This window comes from Poecilia formosa, unplaced genomic scaffold, assembly GCF_000485575.1.
Source record: "Poecilia formosa unplaced genomic scaffold, Poecilia_formosa-5.1.2 Scaffold18, whole genome shotgun sequence".
Lineage (NCBI taxonomy): Eukaryota > Metazoa > Chordata > Actinopteri > Cyprinodontiformes > Poeciliidae > Poecilia > Poecilia formosa.
The window spans coordinates 36,004-38,167 of NW_006799957.1; positions in this window are offsets into that span (position 1 = coordinate 36,004).

Consider the following 2,164-nt stretch of genomic DNA (forward strand, 5'->3'; position numbering starts at 1 on the left):
GCCACTTGGAAATAATTTGAGGTTCTTTACTCAGGACATCATATTGTTACGTTGTTAATGTTAAAAAAAGAGAAAACTTTGAAAATGACATTATTATTTATATTTCAACAAAAAGTTTCTTGACAAACATCCTATACGGTATTAGATGCTACTTTTTCTGTCACTTTTGAAACATGGATTCTTTTTAACAGAGGCACTACAAGGTTCCCCCTGAGCCATTAAAACCATCAATCCATAGTGTGTTTGCAACATGGTTGATAGTAATTACAGCTATATTTAAAAGAAGCAACACCTTATTAATAATCATCTCCTTCCCAGGTTGTAAAATAATTTAAACGTCGCCACAAGTCTACAAATATTCCATCATAGGCTCTACCATGTCATCAATACTCCAGAATGGCAGTTTTTAGCTGGCAGAGCTAAAACCCCCAAAGTAGAAAGTAAATAAAACCCTGGAATCTGAGGTGGGTGTTCTTCACCGCTGTACGTGTTCAGCAGAACGCCGTTTAGCTTTCAGCATTTTGAAACGGCAGCAGAAATCTTCTTGTCCGACACTCGTCATATCAACTGTCAACATCTGAAAAGACCTTCAAGCTGGAAGCAGAGTGTTTTTTTTTTTCCCTTTCTTGCTGATATTTTTAGCTGGTCGCAGCTTTTCCCTGGGGGATTTCTCTTTGAGATGCCACAGATCACTGTATCGTTCCACTCAGATACATATGGCGCTGCTTGTTGGCAGCACATCCTTCATGAATCGGTCTCTCTGCTTGATTGGTGCTTGAAATGTCGCTAAGATGCTTAAAGCAAATCCTTTGTTGGCTTCTTTGAGTCAGATTATTGAAGGTGAGGACAAGGATACAAAGACGAAACAAAGCATGAGACAAAACGAGACGATGAAGGAACTGAATATTGGCTGAAGAAGAAATGTTAGTGTTGAAAATATCTGCTTTTTAAAGCACAATAAAGTGACTGTTTTTTTTCAGTTATGTTAAAAGTGCTGTCAAAGTCAAAAATGACTTAAAAGAAATTTGATTTTGCAAATGACTAAGAGGAGCTTTGTTTGAGAAACTATTTAGGCATCGTACAATGGCTGCTGTGGGAGATTCAAGGGTTTCACAAAACATGCTTGAAAAAATCTAATTAACACTCCAGATATGTTTTTGATTATAAAATGACATAATTTCATATAAATCTCAAAAAGTTTGTATTAAATAGTAAACCCCCTTTCAAAATAACAAAGTTAATCATGTGCAAGTGTGTGTATTGTAAGGTATCTATATGGTGCCTCCAAATCAAATGTATTACTATTATTATTAAATAAAGTCAGAAATTATAACAAAGTCTAAAAATACATGACATAAAGGTACTGCTAGAACAGTAATGATAATCTTTTATACAATCAATCCTTAATGTATTTTAAATGACATACAAATACAAAGTATTGCAAATTTTTGAAGTGAAAGGAAAAGGATGAATCTTTAAAGATAAGAATAAATACAAAACTGGAAAGTGTGGCATGCATTTCTTCAGTGCTTTACTCTGATAGCGCTAAAGTTAAAGTAACTAACCTCTGATAGCGCTAAAGTTAAAGTAACTAACCTATTGCACAACTTTGAGTTGTGCACTGCTTTTTCTGATCTTTCATTGAAAAATAAAAGCATAAAACAATTTTTCACTATCCTGTGTTTTACAATTAAGAGAAACCATGTTGTTCGTCTATATATTTAAAATAACTTACCAAGGTTGAAAAGGTGGTAACACTTTATTTTAAGAGGTGTGCATAAGACTGACATGACACTGTCATGAACATGAATGAGTCTTTATGAATGTTTATGACAGTTGTCATGAAGTGTCATCAGGTAAATGACACTTGTTTGTCGCGAGAGGACCCAAATTTGGGTCCTCTGCGCTTGCCGCAACAAGATCGATTGAAAAAACATGCTATACATTTATCAATATAGGCATATTGCATATCCACAGATCGGGAAAAAGCTCTTCTAAATGATACAAACAATATTTTCTACATCAACAACACCCAGCCTGAACACGAAGTAGCTTGATAAAACGAAACGTAATTAGATGGTAACGAGGCTAACGAGGCATACAAGGTAAAAAATGCAACAGTGAAAGAGCGACTATTCCCAAAGCCCACAAACTATCAATCAGA